The sequence below is a fragment of the Oryctolagus cuniculus genome, chromosome 13 (assembly GCF_964237555.1).
Source record: "Oryctolagus cuniculus chromosome 13, mOryCun1.1, whole genome shotgun sequence".
Classification (NCBI taxonomy): domain Eukaryota; kingdom Metazoa; phylum Chordata; class Mammalia; order Lagomorpha; family Leporidae; genus Oryctolagus; species Oryctolagus cuniculus.
The window spans coordinates 16,262,920-16,275,230 of record NC_091444.1 but is presented as its reverse complement, the minus strand read 5'-3'; the positions used below and the strand labels follow the sequence as shown (position 1 = coordinate 16,275,230).

Sequence of the window (12,311 nt, the reverse complement as noted above, 5' to 3'; positions counted from 1 at the left end):
TGAAGCTCCTGGCTTCAGCCCGACACAGCCCCAGCAGTTGCAGCCACCTGGGGAGCTGGACCAGAGGCTAGAAACTCCTCTCTCTCTCTCTCTCTCTCTTTCTCAACTCTGACTTGCAAATAAATCAATCTTAAAAAAGAAATAATCCACTGCCCATTCATATGACTTGCACACACATCTCAATGATTAGCGCACTATGTGAAGTGATCGGTTACAAACTGAGCCTGAAAAACAGATGATTTTCCCTTTAAATCATTACTGGACGTTCCCCCCGGACTCAGGGCTTCAGAAAGGAGGAATGATTTCCAAGAGAACCCATGAGCTCACGCAGGAACTATTATACACGCATACTGGGCGCTGAGGTCTCCTAGAGGCTCACAGACGGCATGAGACAAGCTCTGTGGCTGCACGATTTTCATCCTACATTTGGCTGGCTCGCTCAATTATATGTGCTTTTAATTACGTTAGTGTAAATATTTTAAAGCTTCATAACTGCTAAAATATAGAAAATATGCTCCTCAAAGTATTGATTTTTCTCTGCATTCCTCATGTCAAATCCCCAATCCTTAGAGATTACGCAGCATACAACTCACACTTGATAAATATTCATCGAATTAAAGAAGGAATCTCAATGTCTAGGGGCCGGCGCTGTGGTCTAATGGGTTGAGCCGCCACCTGCAATGTTGGCATACCATACGGACACTGGTTTGGGTCCTGGCTGCTCCATTTCTGAACCAGCTCTCTGCTAATGTGTCTGGGAAAGCAGCAGAGGATGGCCCAGGTGCTTGGGCCCCTGCACGCAGGTGGGAGACGCAGAAGAAGTTCCTGGCTCCTGGCTTCAGCCTGGCCTAGCGCTGGTTGTTGTAGCCATCTGGAGAGTGAACCAGCAAATGAAGACCTCTCTCCCTACCTTTCAAATAAATAAATAATCTTTAAAAAAAAAAAATCTCTCTCTGTGCCTCTGTCAAATAATAAAATAAATCTTAAAAAAAAAAATATCTAATCGGGGTAAGCCCATCACCTAGAGGCTTTGCCACCAGTTGGGGTGCCTGGGTTCAAGTCCAGGCTCCACTTGCAATTCCAGCTTCCTGCTAACGCACACCCTGGGAAGCAGCAGGCTATGGAGACTTGCGCTGAGTTCTTGGCTTCTGGCTTTGGCCTGGGCCCTTGAGGGTATGAGGGAAGTAAGCCAGCAGATGGGAGCTGTATCTGTCAAATAAGTGAGTAAAAGAATATCCACGCAAACCCGTGGCATTAAAGCGTCCATCACGACTTCAGCTGTGTAATGTGAGGGAACCTGGAGCTCACCTTGCATGGTAGGTCATGGTGACACACACACCACCCAGTCTTGCTTGGTCCAGAGACAGGAATTCACAGAATGCATACAAATTCTTGTCATCTCACCATCTGAACTAGTTAAAAAATACACACTCAAGTATTTAATTGATAAGTTACTTAAAAGTTAAAGGAGGAGGGCCAGCCGGTGCTGTGGTGTAGCGGATAAAGCCTTTGCCTGCAGTGCCGGCATCCCATATGGGCGCCAGTTCGAGTCCCAGCGGCCCCACTTCTGATCCAGCTCTCTGCTATGGCCTGGGAAAGCAGTGGAAGATGGCCCAAGTCCTTGGTTCCCTGCACCCGCGTGGGAGACCGGGCCCTTGCGGCCATCTGGGAGTGAACCAGCAGAAGGAAGACCTCCCTCTCTCTCTGTGCCTCTGCCTCTCTGTAACTCTGACTTTCAAATAAATAAATAAATCATTTAAAAACATTAAAAATAATTTGGAGGCAATATCCCACAAGCACTGTCTTTGAGAATTTCCTGTATATCAAAAGAGAACATTTGTTAATTTAGAAGAGGCAGTTGGAATTAATCATTTAGGATGAAATGAATTGATTGGGATTTCAGAAATAGCTGCACAACCGAATATATTTTTAAAATTTCTTTTACTCTGCCCTACTTATGGGTAAACCCACAAAAGTAAAACTGCTCATATATAATAATCACAAGTGTTTTATGTTTATCTTAATAGTTAGAGATTGGTAACCTAACATCTCATTTAAATTTATCAAGAGAAATGAGTTCTAAAAAACTTATTAACAGCTACAAAAGTTGTGACTGTTTACTCTTTTTTAGATTTATTAATTTATTTGAAAGGCAGAGTTACAGACAAATGGCCACAGCGGCCAGGGCAGGGCCAGGCCAAAGCCAGGAGCCAGGAGCCTCCTCCAGGCCTCCCACGTGGGTGCAGGGGCCCAAACACTTGGGCCATCTTCCCCTGCTTTCCCAGGTGCGTTAGCAGGGAGCTGGATCGGAAGTGGAGCAGTCCATATGAGATGTCAGTGTTGCCGCCAGTGGCTTTACCCACTAAGCCACAACACTGTCCCCCCCCCCCCCGACTCTTTACTTTTTAAATGAAAATAGGTTTTACTTTTAAAAATCGGAACTTCTGAGGGCAGTGTTAAGCTGCTGGTTGGCACATCGACATGCCACACTGGAGTGCCAACTCAAGATCTGGCTACCATACTTCCCATTCAGCATCCTGCGACCCACCTGCGAGACAGAAATGATGGCCCCAGTACTTGGGGTCCTGCCACTTATCTGGGAGACCTGGGTTTTGAGGACATTCGGGGTATGAACCAGCAGATGGAAGATCTCTCTCTCTTTCTCTCTCCCTCTCTTTCAAATAATTTTTTTTAATATTAGACTTTCACTCTGAAAATCTTCTAGATTGAAAAACTCAGAGACATCAGGTATATGGTTGATTTTAATTTCTTAGGGCTTATGTTGAAAAGGTCATCTTAATTACAGAAAAAAAATAAATAATTCTCAAAAAACTAGGTTGCATACATTTTTAGATCAAAAACAGATTAATTAAATGTAAAAGGTTTATAGAAATGTTTTGAGGATTTATGTTGAAAAGTTAACAACTAATTATAAAAGCCTTACTGGACAAATCAATTATTCAAATCAACACCAGTGCCTATTATATACTGAAACATGGGAATTATTGCTCCCTTCAGGAAGACACTCAAATCATGCATCTAGAACATTCTACGTGAAATGTGAACACACAGTCGTCGTAACACCTAATGTGCAGTTTTTCTCATAGCAATGCTAACAACAAAAGTATTTTTTGTTCTTTTGGGAAACTTTCAGAATTGTATACACAGATACCATCAAAATTTCTAGAATGTAAAACATCTCGAGTTTTGAAAACGTGCCTATTTAAGTCTGTTTTCGGCATCTTTTAATCCAGAGATTTTTTTCTGAACTCATGAAAACAAACATTGCCTCTTACAGTCAAGCTGTTCAGGAGCGGCTGCCTGTTCCTCCAATGAGAACTCACTGGTGCTGAGAAAAAAGGCAATTCTGAAATAGATTCAAACATAGGAAAGCCAGAAATAGCAGCAAGACACCTGCTGACAAACAGTGACAAATCCCACTGACACTGCAATGACCCCCGTTAGTCAAGATTTAATTAAGGGGCATAATTAAGTCAGTGGAACAGAACACTAATGAGTGTTTTTTTAATATGGGTAATTACACGTAAAAATTCAAAGTGTGCCAGAGACCTAAATATATCATTAAAATGAATGGTATAGAATAACAAACAGAGTGCTAAGTACCCCATTGCTGTTTGAAAAAAAAAAAAACCTTCGACTAGGTCCCAGGTTGAATGAAGCTCTGCTAAGTTTATGTTGGCTTCATGCTGGGCACATTTGTTATTGTAATTTTGCAACAATAAGCGAGTATGTGTATTGAGATCCTGTTTTCAATGCAGATTCCATTGGCTTTGAAGTCTTTCTACGTTCAGCATTTTGTCCAACTGCAAATGAGCAATTAAGAGGCTTTTTGCAAGTATTTGGCTTCCTATGGCTCAGCTTCTGAAGGTGTCCATCTGAGCTGGAGCCGTCCACAGATGCGGGAGCCGGTGGCGTTACTCACTCGGAAGCATTTGCAATGAGCGCCGTCCTGACCCCGCGTGGGCTCCTTTGATTTGATCTTTGCTCAGCCCTGGAAATAACAGGTAGGACTGGGGGACGCTGACTGTAAAATACCACAGAGCAAGGTGAACAGGACCGGAGAAAGAGGCATTTGGGGCACAAGCAAAGAAGGCCAAAGCGACCCCGTTCTATTCTGCGGCTGAACAGCAAGCCCAGAGGCGCGGAGCTGGTCGGGGTGTTTTACTCCTGTCCCTCAGCTGGTGGCCTGAGGTCCCTGGCAGCCCTTTCACCCACTCCATGCAGGCAACAAGTGGAAAAGCAACCCCTGCCCACTACGCAGTGAGTGATTCTGGATCTCTCCTCTTCAAAAGTTACCCCGGCACTCACTTCCTGCAGCCACTACCCTCTCCCGTCTCGGGTCCAGCCTGCACGCCACAACATCCCAGAGGAACAGAGCAGCTTCATAACCCCGCTGTCAGTGGAGTCGAGCGCCTCCCATCCAAGAATCCAATTCCTACCGACACTCCTGCATGATCAGATTGGCGGCCAATCGCAACTTCTTGTACATAAATGCCAACGTGTCCATGCTGCTCTGGCAAGGTTTCTCCATGGGGAGGCACCTGTCTTTGACAAAGGGATTCAGGATAAAAATGTCTACTCAAGCTCTACAGAGCACTCAGAGGTGTGAGGGTTCACCAGATACAAAGACGGTTGGAACACAAAAGGAAGTAGAGAGAGAGCGAGCGACAGAGAAAATCACTTTTTGTTTAGATAGTGAGTTTAGAGAGCTCATTTTGCCTTAGTGCTTGTCATAAAAATAAGTATTATCTCTCTGACGGGGCTGGCATAACAGTTATCGGGAATCATATAAGGGTTTATACATACACACCCCAAACTACAGTTAATGATTAATTTCAAAATACTAGAAGCATATTAGCATGCCAATTGCATTCATGAATATTAAAAATTAAATCCATGCACATTAGGAGGTTGAGGCGCTGGGAGTCTTTGCGTCCAGGACAACTCTTAAAGGGACAGACAGGGAAATCCAAGTGACCATGTCCATTCTTCTAGGGGTCAGTTCAACACGTTTGCCACTGGGTGTCATTTTTAGTGGCACTGCATTGCTGATGTGTCTTGTTAGCCAGTTGCTGACTGGTGTCTTTACAAATATCTTTTTCCAACTGTTTATCTGCCACGGTCTTGGAAATAATAAATTTAAGAAACCCAGAATCAGCCATCTGTTCCAGGCTGTTGGGGTGCGGTGAGTTAACAGCCCCCTGACACCTCGTTTCCCATCTCAGGGTGCTGGGTTCAGTCCCAGCGGCTCTGGTTCAGATCCAGCTTCCTGGTATGCCTCCTGGGAGGCAGTGAATGACAGCCCAAGAATGTGGGCCCTTGCCACTCCAGAGGGGACACAGCTTGGCCTGGCACTTGGCGGCGAGTGAACTAGAGGATGGAAGATGTTTCTTTCTACTGCTCTGCCTTTCAATAAACCAAGGTGAACATTATCCACTACCACCCCCCCAACAACAACAACAAAAACTTGAGGGAAGAGCAAAACAGTTGCGAAGTCCAAATGCACCTTTGGGAACCCAAGAGGCTCAACTAACCGGAGCCACCGGCATGTCTGACCACCAACATCCCCTTACCTCCCCCTTTCCAAAGGCCACCCCTATCAAGTTACATCTGCATGATCAGAAGTCACTGGCCTGCTGCTTCCCAAAGGACCTCCTAAAACAGCCGCCACAAAAACCCACCAGCCCCAGCCTGCCAGCAGCCTGCACACGTGCCATCCGTACGTAAAGGCCTATGAAAGGTTGGAGTGCACAGCAAAATTTTTATGTCCGGGAGCAGGCCCAAGGAAAACTCACCCGCCATAACCCATTGTGGACAGAGGTTCATCTATCAGCAGACAAATGCAGGAACTCCAGAATGTCTCTCCTCAAATGAAATAATATATCTTTGAAAGCCAATGCCCGTTTTAGGCCCGAGGCCCATATATCAAGCCTGAGAGGCTGGTGGAATCGCTCCAGGGCCATTAACCTTCCACCTGTTTCCCCTTGTCCTTCAAGACGAGACCCTGCCCTTGATTTTCCTCCCTTCCCTGTTCATCTTCCGACAGAGTGTAAATGTAAAGCAGCGGGCCTGGGAAATAATTCAAAGGCAATGGACCAGAGGCATGGTTACAAATCTCTGCCACTGGCACTGTGACTTATGCAGGCAGTTTGTCACACATGAGCCAGGTGACCTCTGTGACATAACAGAGAAAAATATCGCCGGAGATCAAAGATGGGATGCGAGAGCTCTAAGTAACTGCTGCCCAGGGCGAGCGGGTTATCTGGATCCAAGGACTGCCTCTTAGACCAATGACATTGGTTTGAGGGAAGCAGAAAAGGTAGCCGGGGACTCTCAAGTTGAAATCACTGCTGTCAGGAGGAAGAGTGGTCTTTGCTGGGACATCAGGGTTCCCATGCTGTTTTCTTGATCATGCCTTGTAGTTGCTAGGAATGCCCCAAACAGGCAACACAAACCCATCTCATTCAGCCTTAACGTGGAGAAATTAACAGAAAATCCATCAGTGGGTCCACCATGAACTGGTTAGCTTGAATCCTTAAAAGCTACAGCTACGAAAGTAAAAAGAAAAGTTTTATTGTAGCTTATAAATTTCTAGGTCAAAGAAGTGGCTTAGTAAAATTTTTATGGCCCAATAGTTAAAATGAATCCCACATATTATGTGGAACATTAAAAAATATAGTAAAGGATCTACTAAGACCATATGCATGAAGTTCTTTTCTGAAGCTCCAAAGTAGGAGGAAGCGAAGGTGCTGCTTGGTGCACCCTCATCCCAAATCAGAGTGCCAGGTTCGAGTCCTGGCTCCTCCACTTCTGGTCCAACGCCCTGCGAATGAGCACCCCAGGGAGGAAGCCAGTGATGGCAAGGACGTATATCCCTGCCACCTACATGGGACACCCTGGTCCGGCCTTGACTGTTGGGGGCATTTGGGAAGTAAACCAGCACACAGAAGACCTCTCCCCTCTCTCCGACTTTCAAATAAAATTGGGGGGGGGGGGGGGGAACAGTTCAAAGCATTCTCCAAATGGGAGCAGACTTTAACAAAATGGACAAATACCTCCCAGAAGGACGTAAAAAGTAGGAATGTACATACAGGAAAGAGACTGGCGGGGCAAATATTCTTAAATCTACGTTCACAGTGATTTGTAGTTGCTGTTTATTCCCTAAGCGATGACCTTTCCCCAGTCACCCCGTGTATTCTCTGCAGGGTCAGAAAATGAACAAGGGCTGGGAACAGTTCTTGCTGGGCCCACTGTGTCTTTGGTAAGCGCATTTAATTTTGAATTTTTCATTACAAATGACGATGACGACAACCACCACCAGTCTTGTTTCACTGGCTGAGATGCAAAGCACCTTACTGCACCCATTTCCTGATCTGAAGCTCGGCAGCTCTCTAGCTGGGGAGCCAGCAGCACCCTCTGTGTCCTCAGCTCTCGAAAGCCACCCAACAGTACCTCCTTGCATGTGCTATTCCAGCCAGGGCGGACCCGCTACCCTGGTGGGTTTTCTCCTTCTTCAAGCTAGCTGCTCCCTACCTCGAATTTCTAACACGGGGAAACGTGAGAATATGCAATTAGTCAACTTGGTTTTTTAATCACTGGAAAGCTCTACTGCCCAAGTTTGGAACAATTTCAAATGCCCTCAGACACAGAGAAACATGAGGATACTGACCTTCCTAAGTTAGCCCCAAGGAGCGGCACAGAGCCCTGGGTCGCACATGAAATGGTCTGCTTGTGCAGCTTCCCGGGAAGATTAGTAATAGCGTCCATCAAATACTCCACGGGGGCTGGGATCCCGCGAATGTTGGCTGTGACTTCTATACAATTGAATTTGAAGCCCTCGAAGTATTTAGTGCTCAACTAGAATCAGAAACTGCTCAAGCCCAAAAGCACAGGGAGATCACCCAGCCAGACCTGCCGCCCTGCAGGTGAGAAAGGCGGAGCCACACAAGTCCACGACAATGTGTGGGTGGAGCTGCAGGCGCTGGCTCCCAATCCAGACCCTTCCACCACATGTGATACCAATCTTGCCTTTGGCTTTCATTTAAAAGTCAGATTTGGTTTGATGTCCCTTAAAATAGAATAGATGTAGAAACCTAATTATGAGAAATACATATGTTTTTAAAAGAACATAAAACGTTTTGTAATTATGGCCTTAGGCATCTGTTGGTATGAATAAATGTTAAAAGACTTTCATTTGTGGATTACAATTTGTTTTTGTAAAAATGGCACTAGAGTGATAGATACCACACTTTGAACTTTGGTGAAGGCTTTTTCTTCCTACAACAAGCTGTGTCATGTGACAGTGAGCGCCTGATTTTTATGTAATTCTGTTGTAGCTATTTTTCATTGTAAGTCTACTTTAAGCTTCTCCATAAATTAATATTTAATTTGTTCAGATAAATCCATGGTCTCTTATTGTAAATATGAATTAGTGGATGCGTCTTTGTAATTCTTACAAAAAAATCTCAAGCCAAGATCACACAACACTGCCAGTCACCAGTCTGTTTCCACTTCACTCTGATTATCTTGAGTTTTCTCTGCTTGCCAGTTATTAACAACGCGAAGCAAGCCTTGCTGTTCACTTAGGTGGAAATTTGATGGCTCTGACGCAAGCAAACACAAAAACATAAAACAGCAAATCTGAGAAAATGTCCATCGTGTTCAGAACGCCCACACAAAAGTATCTGAATGTCCAAAAAGCCACCTAAAATTGTTACTGCTTTCGGAAGAGGCTACAGGACAAAAGATGGAAAAGACACATGAATAGTAAGTTGTCGTAACCTTTGAAATCCACTAATGTTCTGTGACTTAAAACAAATAAAATATGGTGAGTCTGCAGCCAAAAAAAAAAAAAAAAGTCCTGGGCATGAATCACAGCTTACATTCCTCTCCATCCGCAAACAATTTCATTTGGGAAAGTTGCCACATAGTATCGACAGTGACAACAAATGGCATTGTCCGGCCAACATCTGTTTCCGACTCCCACACTGATACTGCAGGCCGGTACTTAGGAGTGAGTTTGTCTTCACAAGCTGCTGAGCCACAGAGGAACTGGAAATCACTGGGACGGTGAGGTTTTATTATTGGAACACAGGAAAACTTCCTCACCGTGCTGGGAAGTTCTGTATCTTTGAAATATTGGAACCGGGGCTATGGGAGCACATTAAGCCATGCGGAAGAGGACTTCTGAAGAAAGGGGAGGGAAAAAAATTGTTTCTTGTCCATTATGTCCTTGGGCTGAAGTCCCCGCTCCATCTCCATATAACTTCCTCACCCACCCTCCACTGAGAACCGTTGTTTTTTAAGATGTTATTGAGTTTCTTCTTCAAAGTGACAGAACGGAATCCCAAAGAAATTCTTAGCCAAATATGTTAAATAAACACCAGTGTTTCTTTATAACAACAAGAATCAAATGGAACCGGAATTTTTTTCCCTTTGATTTTTTTTCTAAATTCACACTGCCACACTCGCATTTTCTGAAAACCTGGCCAAGGCAGGCTCGAAGACTCTCCTGACCATGACAGCCTCCCGTTAGCCTGCACTCTCAGGAGCAGAGGCACGAGGAGCCGCTGGGAGAATGGCCAACGAGCAGTGGTGGCAAGACCCAGACGAGGGACGCTTGCCTTTGCAGTCGAACTTGTAGGGTAATGGTTCATGCCAGCCTATCAATAACCAGTCAGGTGCACAAGACAAATGTCTATTGTCTCACACTCTCTGTGTGGCAGCAATACTGGAAGTGAAAGTGGTGCACAGTGGCAATCCCAACCCACCCACCTACGCTCCAACCAGCTGCGAACTCTCAAGTCACTTACATATTCTGACAGCAAAGAAGTTCCCGTCTTTTTGGTGGTTAAAGATCAGGTCACTTAGAAGAACAAAACAGTTGAGTGGGATATGAGATCAACGTCTCATTTGCATACTCACTGTTAAATGCTTAATTCTAAAATGATGGACTAGATTTCATATTGTATTGTTTACTTTGACATTTCACATAAAAATACTTGTTGAACAGATCACTACATGAAATTATCACAGAGTTGTCTGAAGACAGTAACACACTTCTACAAAATTATTCTAACACTTATGTGGCCTGGAAGATGATCTTTCATTGGCATACCCATATAGTTTGTGTATTAAGAAATAACCTCATTATTACAAAATATTCATACTGCATCTTCATAACTTCACCTGCTGAAAATTGCTAAAAACTTAACTACTTAAAAATAATCACTCAATCTTACTATTTATGGGAAAATATATATGCATTTGGAGAAATTATTTTTATTTGATTCTTGTCCAAACTGCTTAAAAAAAATCAAAGTACTTGAGATCTGTGTTTCTTTCACTTTTAGTTTTATGATCAATTCTCAAATAATGACACTCATAATTAGTAATCAAAAATGAAAAACATGTAATAAACAGGCAATTGGAAATGAGAAGTAGATCTGTAATATTCACACACAGATCCTGCTGTGACAAAATTGAAACTTGCCACGTGTGTAGCCTGTTCAGACTGTCATGCATGCTTTTCAGTGTAGTTTTCAATCACAACACTGGCTCCTCACAGCCGTCTCTTCCCTTGTTATACACAAGGCATTCATTGTTCAAGACTGAATCGATTCAGATGGCACAGTCTCAGCAAAGCGTCCTCCAGAGTTTAAGTAGCTCTGCCCTGTGTTCTCACAGCACAGATCATCTCTGTCACACCCTTTGCCAATTCTGGTTGCAGGTGCACGGCTCTGGTCTCCCAGCCGTGAGTTACCTGTATCCTTAGCCGTTGACCCTTTTGCATGAGCACACGGGGGCCCCACGTGTTCGCTACCTGGATCAGTTGACTACGTCTCAGAGAAAATCTGTATGAGGGGTCTTCTAGGTGTGCACGTAAAATTACATTGTGAAAAACACTATCCAGGAATTTCAAAAGTTTGTGATTTCCACTTTCCGTGGACTTTCTCAAGTGTGTCCACGAGCACTTCCTAAGGCCCTGTCCAAAGTCACAGAGCTTGTTAGGGGCCCGGGTGCCACGGAGGGCTGGCCCCTTCCAGGGCTCGTCCACCACCCACGGCCCCATGCAGCAGCAGCTGCTGCCTCAACTGCTCCTCCAGCTGAGAATTGCCAAGTAAGTTAACAACCAGACCAACAGCGAGGGGCTGGCTTGAGCGAGAAAGGAGAAAATTCTTCATCACACCTTGTGTCACCCAGAGGAAGCCTCAGCCTGCCAATTTCACAAACACGCCAGTACAAGAATTTCCTTGGCAGGGGGCAGCATGGAAATGTCCTTTTAAAAAAAAACTCAATTAACCCCCTAAATCCATACTTGCTGGAAACATTTCCTAGGCTGGGGAACACAAGGCTCAGGACGAGGCCCCTCCCCTCTCTATTTCTGGACCTCTCCTTTTGTTCACACTTGCTAAGAATAGTGGCCGGGTGGGAGGGGCTATTTATAGTCCCCCAGGCAGCCTAACTCCGCACACTTTATTCATTTATATTTCCGGTGTTTACTGTGGCCTTACCTTTTCAGTAATTAAAAGTGTCCATCCAAGATTTTATTTAGGAACAAATCAGTTGTAAATAGCTTTTCTTTTAATATATAAAAGCCTATATTTAGACTCAATAAGATATGTTACTCCCGTTTCCTCCATATTAACTAAAAACAGCTTGCAAGGGTGGGGGGAGGGGTATGCAACTGTGTTTTCTCTCCAATTTTTTTTTTTAATGTGAAACCCAATGATTTGACCTTTGGGTGTTCTGATGAAGAGCCTGGCTTTATATGGTAAAGCACTGGGCCCTCAAGTCCCTCAAATGCTGCCTTAGAAACTGAAGCAAAATTTCTGTTACACCCAACTCACAACGCATTTATTAATTAACAGACCACGGATTTAAATCTTATTGCTACATAACACAGTCAGAAAATATACTAAAACATGCCTCCCTCACTGGCTGGGAAACAGGGCCTCTAAAAACGATCTCACTTAGGAATTCCCTTTGAAATCAGAGAGGGTTTCCAGTTTAAGCAGCACCCAAAGCCAGGAAAACCATGCCGCTCTTCCTCCACTCCTTGATTTTGGTTGAGGATTCAACCACATCCCTTTGTAAGAGGCTTGGATCACACACGAATCAATTTCTTCCCACGTCTAAGACAACAAAAAAGTATATTCTGTCAAGCTGACCGGGCAGTCCATAGCCGCCAGGCCTCTTACTACAGCCGATAGCACCGAGCCAAATTCAAAGTAGTTTTTGTGCATCTCTTTTAAGACTGATCACTGTTTAAGTTCTTCAGAAAATGCAGT

General features: G+C 44.4%; 1 protein-coding gene across 6 annotated transcripts in view; it reads right to left on the bottom strand.

The window, feature by feature from the left end:
• Positions 1 to 12,311, bottom strand: part of NR5A2 (nuclear receptor subfamily 5 group A member 2) — a 129,740-nt gene that overhangs the window by 78,313 nt on the left and 39,116 nt on the right. The gene's annotated exons all lie outside the window — the stretch shown is intronic.